Source organism: Hipposideros armiger, unplaced genomic scaffold (genome assembly GCF_001890085.2).
Source record: "Hipposideros armiger isolate ML-2016 unplaced genomic scaffold, ASM189008v1 scaffold_587, whole genome shotgun sequence".
In the NCBI taxonomy this organism is placed as follows: domain Eukaryota; kingdom Metazoa; phylum Chordata; class Mammalia; order Chiroptera; family Hipposideridae; genus Hipposideros; species Hipposideros armiger.
The window spans coordinates 58,795-69,194 of record NW_017731937.1 but is presented as its reverse complement, the minus strand read 5'-3'; the positions used below and the strand labels follow the sequence as shown (position 1 = coordinate 69,194).

At 35.1% G+C, this 10,400-nt stretch overlaps 1 protein-coding gene across 3 annotated transcripts in view; it reads right to left on the bottom strand.

Annotated features, from left to right (window-relative positions):
* Positions 1-10,400, bottom strand: part of HTR1F (5-hydroxytryptamine receptor 1F) — a 114,438-nt gene that overhangs the window by 102,886 nt on the left and 1,152 nt on the right. The gene's annotated exons all lie outside the window — the stretch shown is intronic.

The window sequence follows — 10,400 nt, the reverse complement described above, 5'->3', positions numbered from 1 at the left end:
TCTGTTCCCCTTCCCCCAATTCCCCAGCGCTGTTCCCATCCCCCAATTCCCCAATAAAAATCTTTTTAAAAAACCCCAAAAACTTAGTGATAACTTCAACCAGGAGATAGCAAGCATAAAAAAACCTTAGAAACCATAAAAAAGGACCAGTCAGAAGTGAGGAATACAATAACTAAAAATGAAGATATGCAGGAAGAAATCACCAGCAGACTAGATGAAGCAGAGGACTGAATCAGCTTTTGGAAGACAAGTTAGCAGAAAACACACAATCAGAACAGCAAAAAGAAAAAAGAACCCAAAAAACTGAGGATAGTTTAAGAGGCCTCTGGGACAACATAAAAAATTATTATATTCGCATCACAGGGGTACTAGAAGGAGAAGAGAGAAAGCAAAGAATTGAGAACTATTTGAAGATATAATGATGGAAAACTTTCCTAACCTGGTGAATGAAATAGACATATAAGTCCAGGAAGTACAGAGTCCCAAACAAAAGGAACCCAAACAGGCCCACACCAAGACACATTATAATTAAAATGACAAAGGTTAAACGCAAAGAGAGAATCCTAAAAACAGCAAGAGAAAGGCAACTAGTAAATTACAAGGGAGCTCCCATAAGATTGTCAGCTGATTTCTCAAAAGAAACTTTTCAGGCCAGAAGGGACTGGCACAAAATATTAAACATGATGAAAACCAAGGACCTACAACCAAAGGTACTCTATCCAGCAAAGCTATCATTTAGAATTGAAGGACAGACAAAGCTCTTCCCTGACAAGAGAAAGCTAAAGGAGTTCTTCACCACCAAACCAGTATACAAAGAATCTTAGAGGGACTTCTTTAAAACAGAAAATAAATAAATAAATAAATAAATAAATAAATAAATAAATAAATAAATAAAAATTATGCATAATGAAATGGCAAGAGCTACATATCTATCAACAATTACTTTCAATGTAAATGGATTAAATGCTCCAATTAAAAGATAGGTGGCTGAATGGATAAGAAAAAAGACCCTTACATATGCTGCCTACAAGAGACTCACTTCATATCAAGACACACGTAGACTGAAAGAAAAGGGATGGGAAAGAGATATTTCATGAAAATGGAAACAAACAAACAAATAGAAAAAGCTGGAGTAGCAATACTTATACCAGACAAAATAGACTTTAAAAAAAAGGCTATAACAAGAGACAAAGAAGGACCCAGTAATCCTACTTCAGTGTATTTATCTGAAGAAACCCAAAACACTACTTTGAGGGGATGTGTGTACCCATATGTTCATTGTAGCATTGTTTACAATGGCCAAGATATGGAGGCAGCCTGGGTGTCTGTCAATGGATGAGTGAATAAAATGTAGGTGGTACATATATACAATGGAATATTGCTCGGCCATGGAAAGGAATGCGTTCTTGCCATCCGCGCCAGCATGGATGAACCTGGAATGTGTTGTACTGAGTGGAGTATGTCAGACAAAGAAAGACAGATGCAATGTGATTTTGCTTATATGTGGAATCTAAATAACAAAATAAATAAACAAACAAAACAGAAACAAACTGATAGATACAGAGAACAAATTGATGGTTGCCAGATGGGAGGAGTGTTGGGAGGATGAATGAAAAGGGGGAAGGGATTAAGAAGTACAACTTGGTTGTTACACAGTAGTCATGGGGATGTAGGGTATAGCATAAGGGATATAGTCGATAATATTATAATAACAATGTATAGTGTTAGATGGGTACTAGATTTATTTGGGTGATAGATGGGAGGGAGATTGGGGACAAGGTGAAAAAGGTACAGGGATAAGAAGTACAAATTGGTAGTTACAAAATAGTCATGGGGATGCAAAGTAAAGCACAGTGAATATAGTCAATAATATGGTAATAACTATAGTGCCAGGTGGATAATAGACTAGTCAGTGGCATCACTTCTTAAATTATATAAGTGTCTAACCACTATTTTGTACTCCTAAAATTAATATGAAATAAAATTGAATGTCAACTGTAATTGAAAAATTTTTAAAAAGGGGGAAAGGTGAAGGGAAATAAGAGGTCCAAATTTCCAGGTATAAAACAAATAAGTCTTGGGGATGTAATGTACAGCATAGGGAATAAAGTCAACGATATTATGATAGCATGGTACAGTGTCAGATGGTTGCTGGACTTATCATGGTGATCACTTCTTCAGGAATATAAATGTTGAATAACTATGGTGTACACCTGAAACTAAAATAATATTGTATGTTAGCTATATTTTAAGAAAAATCTTAAAATAAATAAATATAAATAGGTAAAAATAATTGACTTTTCTGTGAACTAGTCATAATCAAAAGGAGATATAAGGAAAAGTCATCGTTCATATTAGTGTTGCATAACTTACAATACTTAGGAAAACCCAAATAAGAAATGTGTGGAATCCATAAGTCAATCATAAAGCTTCTTTGACACGCAATGAAGTAAGTCCTAAATAAAATGAGAAATATCATCTTTCTCCATGGGAAATTCAGTCAGTGCTTTCCCATTAACTTCTAATCAAAATGTTATTTTAATAAAAATCTTAGCTTTCTTCAATATCTCACAAAATTACCCATGCTCACTGAGGGGGAACAAACAGGAAAGAATAGAGAAACTTTTGAGGAAAAATGGTAAAAAATAAAACCATTTCACTACAGTTGCTAAAATATTATAAATTAACAATAGTTAAAAATAGTTCAGGTCTGCTGCAACAACCATGAGAAGGCGCAATTAAACAGATTGATCACTGCAAACATAAGCACCTAGTAGATGATACATTTAATATTTCATACCAGTGGGAATGGAATGATTTTTCAAGATTGGGTATTAGGATGATAGTCTAACTCTTTAGAAAAAAAGACCCAGATGGCAATTCATCACACATGATATATAAAAATGAATTACAGCTTGATCAAAGAGCTAAATATAAAGTAAGTAAAACCATTAAAATTGGAAAATATGAACAAATATCCAACTGATCTTGGAATGGAAAGCTGTAAACTTGCTTCTTGTTTCATGAAACTAAAACCAAATGAAAGTTAAACAAAAATAAAAGAAATGTTGAACCACATAAAATTTAAATTTATGTGCCATCAATTATTACCATGGAACAAGTTCAAAGACATAAACAAAGGCGGAAAATTGCAGCATATGACAGACAAAGCTTTGGAAAAATATAAGCATATCTATAGTAATATAAGCAAAAAACACTGACAGATAATTCTAAAAGGAGAAATTCAAATGCCCATAAAAATTATATATATATATATTCAACCTTATAGGTAATCAAGTGAAAAATATATTAAGATATAAGTTTGACTATCAATTCCATGAAAGTTGTTAAAAATTAAGATATACTCAATTCTTGTGAGAATGTTTTGATAGAATTATGGAGATTTTTATTTTATTCTTTAAGTAGTTTTATATATTCATGTTTTCAACAATGAGGATAATGTTACTGGAATAAAACAACATTTTTATATATTGAAACCATCTGTAAAGTGAGTAATGTGAAAGAAAATACATTTCAGTTTTAAGTATAAAGTCTGCAATTAATTTTTGGTTTAAACCTAACAATGAAAATTGTAAAATGCATCTTAAAAATGAATCCAGAGGAAGATGCAGTTTTTTTTCCTCAAATACTTTAGGGTTGAAGGGCAACATATACTATAGTTGAAAGATGACTAGATCAAATTGAAATGTGCTTTGTGCTCATAGTTCCACCATTTATGAGTCCCAAGCTATTGGACAAACCATTTAGTCTCTGGGAATCACTTCTCTCTTATAAAACGGGGATAACTATTTGTGTCTGGATGCTAAGACAAAATGTAATAATACATTTGAATGTAACTGTGAAAACTATCAAACAGTTCTTGTTTTCATGCCATTATGATTGTAGTCATGGTATTATGTACATGTTTTTCTAACTTTGTCAATTATTCTTCTATTTATTCAAGTAGTTCACATCCAGGGCAGGGGTATTCCTTCTACTTTTCATTTAGTGACGTCCAATACCACTTTTGTATGCTATAGATAATCATAAATGTATTTATTCAGAAAGCACTTCCTTCCTGTTTCAGTATGAATTCTACATATTCATATCAAATTAGATGTTTCTTTGAGAAGACAAATGTTCCAACATGTGAGGCTGGTTTTAATGTAACCTTCTTTAGCCACTGCAGAGTTACTATCTACAATTTTAGAATGGTGTGATGCATTAATATAATTTTTAAAAAGTTCAATCTTGATAGATTTTCTCCGCTTAGTTCCTGAGGTAGCAATGATGTTTAATGAAAGGTTGCAGCTGCTTTTAGTGAGAGGGTATACCAGGAGGATAAGCCTAGAAAGGAAACTTGCATAGATTTGAGCTAAATCTTGGTTAAGTTCTTTAGGATAAAAATGACATTTGTCAGGATTTTAGCCCATTCATTTGAAAGTTCTTTCCATGACTATGGATATGAAGGGAAGAATGTTCATTTCTCTCTTCTGCCTTCTAGGACTAATGGTAGCTAGGAAAGAGGGGAAAGAAAGATCCACAGATGAATTTAAGAGAAAATGGTTTTTTGAGCATTTGAAATTCAGGCTCCTTTTCTGAAAACAGAAAGGCTCCAAATCATGCAGTCTAGACTTTGATTATGAAAGGTAAGAACAGAGGGCTTCAGTGCTTTTATTTCAACTAGAATTATAAAGATTGAAGGGTGTTTGCCTTGTCAAGCACAGCTGCCAAGATACCAAAGAATAGCTAAAAGATGCCTTGAATTATTAGTGCTGTGTTGCAGTGGCTGCCTTGAATAATATGCAGACAAAATGTTGAAATGGCCATGTTCCACATCTGGAACTCATTATTTCAAATGTTTTTTAATAAGAAAGTATGAAAATATGCAAATAACTATCCATTGTTACTTGTACCACATAACTAAGCCACCCTTGCTTGTAAGCATGAGCCAAATTAGTCTTTTCCTGAACTTATCTTAGCTATTAAGGCAATAAATAGTCAGGCATCTTGCTTGCTATGGTTATTAGAAAACAAAATCATACTTTATATACTTTTTAAAATATCACAAATACCTCAAAATCAAATATTGTAAGACCAAAACATAACTGTAAAACTAGGGCTTTTGATGGCTAGATATTTGCACATAACTTTGCCTGTTTTAATGTATAATATATACTAGTTTCCACTGATACAAAACATCTATTTCAAAGATTTTATTTGATTAAATCTCACTATGAGTTAATACACTGATATATAATAATTGCAAGATGGGGAAATAACACAAAAATCGAGGAAAGACTGAAGTTGAACTGGAACCAAAGACTTCTGTATCTTGGATAAAGTTGAAAGTTGAACATTTGCAAAAGCTGAATGAGTATGAATAACTCTTGATTTAACTGAGATACTTTTGTTCAATATTAGTTGACATTGTTCTGAAATAGATGAAAGATTGATATAAGGAAAATGGACCATATATTGGCCGTTTCAAAAAAATAGAAATGACTACAGCAATGTCAATTTATGTTGTATAAAAAATAAAGGAACTGAACACTAAAGTGGGTTATTGAGTGAGGTTATATAGTTTTATTCCCTTGAGGTTTTATTATATAAGGAAAGTATTTGTCTTGGAGATTGTGGGTACCGAAGATTAAGTTAGAAGTTTCTCTGACCTTTCTGGCCTTTTAATTTTATGAAACAGTTTGAAAGAGTAAAATGCCACAGAGAGAGCCACCAATGAATAGAGAATAATGTTTGTGAAATTACTTTTAGAAAATCACTCCCACCCAAGGGTATTTGTGAAATGTTCAGATCTATGGCTTGTTTGCAGGAACTTTTATCCCAGACAACCCACGATTCAGAGCAGTTTCCTTTTGATGCTCTTGGAACCTAGGGTTCGTCCATTCTGGGGAAGCAGAGATGAAAAAGACTAAACTTCTGCCTCCAAAGACTCACCGATCCAATTGGAGATGAGACATATGGAAATAATTAAAATACAAGCAGCTTGGGGCATGCGTCATGGAAGCTTGCAAAAGGCTCAGGAGTAGTGTACAAAGAGTGGGTGGTTTTCTGTTTAAGGGAGGGGTCTGAAAAGGAAAACAAATAAATCTGAATTTTGGCCAATGACTAAGAATTGGCCAGGTAGAAGGAGGGACATTAAGAGCTAAGTGAAGAACAGAGAGGAAAATGTAATGTCAGATAAGTGTGAACAGTTTCCTGTCGCTGCAGCGTAGCTGGGAGGTGGGCAGGGTGGAGTGGCAGGAAGTAAGTTGGAGCAGAAATCCAGACAAAGGAGGGCTGGAAAAGTGAGCTGCATGGCTTGGCTTGTTCCCAGAAGGAAAGGGGAAGCCACTGAAGGATTTTAAGCATGGGACAGAACTAATCTCTAAAATTAATTAATGGGAAAAATGATTCATGTGGGCCAGGCTAGGTCCAGGGAGATGAGGTTGAAGGTATTTTTAAAAGTCTAGGCCAGGCATACTGAGTTAAAGAAAGTTAATGCATGATCAGGAAAGTAGAATCAAGAGACCCATCAGGGAGTAGACTGACTGAATTTGGCTGCGTCTGGAAAAAAATTTTAGAAAGGAATTTGGGAGTTTCTCTGATGGAATATGGAATATAAGAGACTTAAATATTTAAGGGAGAAACAAGATGAGTTTAATTATGAACCTGTTGACTGGGACTGGAGGTCATTTATCTGTCCATGTGGTCCTCTCCATGTGGTCCTCTCCAGGGCCTGTAGCTTAATGTAGAGGTTTGGGCTGGATATGCAGAAAAAGACACTGAGTGTCAAGTCCTGCTAGTTTCCTCCCTCACAAGTACCTGGAAGGCCATACCTACCACTTATTAAAGGATTCTGCTCCCATAGTTGTCCTCTTTATATTTTATCATCACCTTTTCCTTCTGTCTGGTTCAGGCTTATTGGTCTAATTCCAGACATTAATAGCTCCCATTTTAAAAACAAATATCCATGGCCTTCCCCAGCTACCTTTAATCCTCTTCTTGAAGACTTCTTGAAAAGAGTTACTTTACACAGAGTATTCACTTCCTCACCTCTCATTCTTTCTTTCCTCTTCCTATTATTTTAAATTACAAATTTTTTCAGATTTATGTGTAAAATTTTATTTGGTATTTTGAATAGCTAATGTATGTGCATATAATTCAAAGGTATTAAAGTGTGTACAAGGGTCAATTTTCTTCTCATTGTTGTGCCTTACACTCAGTTTTTCATTTTATGGGGGGTATACCTTCATTCATAGGTTCATTTTTCTTTGTCCTTTAATAAATGATAGCATACCATGCACATTGTATTGCAACTTTTTCTCTTTACTTAATATATTTTGAAGATCTTCATATTAGTACATAGAAAGCTGCCTTAATCATTTTAACAATTGGACAGTATTCCATTGAATAAATGTGCATAGTTTATTTTGTTTGTTTTCTATTTTCAGGTATTTGCTTTCAATTGTTTACTTATAAAAAAAACTGCAGGGAGTAACTTTGAACATATAGTATTTTTCCTAAGTGCAAATATATCTGTAAGATAAATTCCTAGGATTAGAATCATTAGGTCATCAATCTTAGTTCAATCCTTATTGATCAATCTTTTGTCATTACCATTTCAACTGAAATAGCTTTTATCAAGGTCAAATAAAATTCCAGGGTAATTCTTTGTCCTCATATAGTTTAACTGTTCCTTAGCATTGACCATAACTGGCCATCACTTCCTCCTTCTTAAAATAGTTTCTTCTTTTGGCTCCCATGACATCACATACTTCTGGATTTTCTCCTATTTCACTGACTGCTCCATCTCAGTTCCCTTTTCTGGCTCCTAATTTTTTCAATGTCCATACTTTGGATGGTTCTAAAGCTGTTTTCTCAGCCTGATCCTTCAAATACAGTCTCTCCTTAAATCATTTCATGAAGTCTCATTGTTCTAAATACTATTTATACACTGATGACTCACACATTTTTATCTCCAACTCTTACTTTTCCTCCTGAGTTCTGTCCCAACTACCCTTGTGATGCCTGCACCTGAATGTCTGATAGGCTGCTCAAAACTTTGTTTCTCCTGTATTTCCATATTAGTCAGTGGCAACTGCATTCTTCCAGTTGCTCTAGTCATAAACCTAGACTTAAGCCTCTCCTCCTATCAGCAAGCACATCTAGTCCGTTATTCAGCCTTGTCACCTCTACCTCTAACTACACCCAGAATTTGGCCACTTCTCACCATCTCTACCGCTATTGCTCTGGTTAAAGGCAAGGCTGGGAAAGTAATAGCCTCCTTGCTTACCCTCCTGTCTTTCAATGGATCATCTTGACACACTAGCAAGAGGATCCTGGTAAAATCGTTTCCCACTAGAAATGCTTTAATAGTTTCCCACTGTGCATGGAAGAAAATAGAAACTCTGTACCATGGGGTTAAAAGGCCCCCTATAACTTCTGAGAGAAGGAAACACCACCAAGGAATTGGAAATATTATCAGATCAATACAGTTTCCCCTCCGTAACACTCATGTGAACTCATTGATATAATTTTTACCTATTTATATTCATTCCTAGTTTCTGAATCACATTTCCTTGTACCTTTTTCAAGTGGAAGTATACATTTTGTTACAGATGCCAATTCTGAGTTTCCCTGCTGCACTTCACGATTTTTTCACTTTTAGAGCAGAAATTAGTAGTACCTGTCTAATTTAAGGCTGAGGGAATGGAAAAACAAGATTTCCCTCTGTGAGGCACAGGAGCTGTGGTTCTCTATAGGATCACTACTGATGCATCCCAGGGGACTCAGGACTCCATCACCTGAGGATTATCAGTGCTTTCAGTTAATGGCAATCAGGAAGCAACACACCCATCTTGTTTACTCTGCCCCACACAATATCCCTCCTGCCTTTTAAATTAATATTTAAAAAAAGAGACTACTGCCAGGGCCTTTCAGATATTACCATGTCCATGTTGTTTTACATTAGCCATTTATTACTAATAATCTAGACAGTGCCCTTTAAAAATCTTTGAAATGATTTCAGTAATAGTTCATCAATTTCAAAAGGGACCACATTTACTAGATAAGAAAATTCAAACTATCATTCCTCTTATTTTCAATTAAGAATTAAGTTATAATTTTGCAAGCCTTTGAAAAGAGATATGCACCCAATTCTAAATCAAAAATAAGAAATTTCCTAAGAAAGATGTGCTGTATTATTTTTGTTAGCAGCTTTATGGTAGTCTTTATAAGAACAATATGCCTAAGAGCTTTATAAAACTATTAGTCAAGCGATATCTTTATTTAAAACAATGAAAAGGCTGCTTTTAAAAATGTGCTATTGTTCAATCCCAGCCAACTATAAAATTTGCCCAATGAGGCAAAGTAGCAAAAATTGCATTATTCTTTAAATCTTCATTCCAACAGAGATCTTTATATACTGTTAAAAAAGAACAACCCCTTGATGTAACTTGAGCTCATTAGCTCTGTAATAAGCTTTAGTGGATGAGGCTTGACAAATGTTTTATACTGACCAAAGGAGGTGTGGGAAGACATACTAAAATTTCTTGGACAAAATAAGTAAGATACATCGTAAGTTTGTTCATATTTGGGATCTCCTAAGCTAATACCAGGCAAGTATAACATTTGTTCTAAAGACATCTGAGTTTCAAAAACAATCTACCCAAAAGCCTAGAAAACCACTTCTCATTGGAAACAGTGAATAATTACTTTATTATTGAGACCCACCTTGACAGAGATTTGAAGTAGGTGGAAGGGAGCAAGAGCTACACTTCCCTTGGAGGAGACACAAAGGGGTGATGGTTGGACCTGCTTATGAGTTTGGAGAGGAAAAAGGGGAAGGAGGAACAGCAATTGCAAGCCCAGGGGCATGGCAGAGTTTCCCTCAGGCTCGCTTTGGCTGTTGACACTCCTGCTCCATCAGTGAAAGTCAGCCAGCTCAGAGTCCAGTCCCCCTCCCTGACAAACACATAAACAAAAGGGGCAACTCATACTTAATGATCAGGACATTTTTGGTTACCAAATCCGATGTCAAAGATTAGTATGTAATTGGAACCGGAATGAAGCCCATTTTGAATTTGCTTCATTTTTCTGGCTGATAACATAGATATTACAGAAAAATTGAGTGGAGGGGCAGGCGAGCTCTCTGCTTATGTTATCTTAAATGTTCACTCCAATCAGTTTAACTTTATTACAATCATCAAGGTGCCTGGGAAGTACTCTACATACAGAAAATGAAATCTTCTCAAGGCTTCTTCTAAAATGTGTGGCAGCGCGCCTTCTGTCCCCATCCAGTGCACTATCAAGGGCCACCTCTAAGTTTACATGGAAATAACTCCAAACCCAAATCCAGCATTTGGGGCACCGAAAATGCTAATAATTATAATAATAATAAT